The sequence below is a fragment of the Cervus canadensis genome, chromosome 7 (genome assembly GCF_019320065.1).
Source record: "Cervus canadensis isolate Bull #8, Minnesota chromosome 7, ASM1932006v1, whole genome shotgun sequence".
Classification (NCBI taxonomy): Eukaryota; Metazoa; Chordata; class Mammalia; order Artiodactyla; family Cervidae; genus Cervus; species Cervus canadensis.
In genome coordinates, this window is record NC_057392.1 from 43,608,592 (window position 1) to 43,608,994 (window position 403).

Here is a 403-nt window from a genome sequence, read left to right on the forward strand (position 1 = left end):
GGCCACCTAATATTCCATTGTATGCTAGTATCGTTGTTATTGTTGTTGCTTAGTTGCTAAGTTGTATTCGACTCTCTTGCAACACCAGGGAGTGTAGCCCACCAGGCTCTTCTGTCCATGAGACTTCCAAGGCAAGGATACTGGAGTGGGTTGCCATTTCCTCCTCCAGGGGATCTTCCTGACCCGGGGATTGAACCCATGTCTCTTTGTCTCCCGCAGTGGCAGGTGGATTCTTTACCATGAGCCACCAGGGAAACTCTTGACAGTATCAAGAGTTTTAATTTAGTTTTAAAATTCTAATTTGATTAGATTGCTTAGAGGTTTTAATTTATAAATAAGACTGTGGTGAACATGTTTGAAAGTAAATCTTGCCCAAATTTCTGATTATTTTCCTAGGAAAATG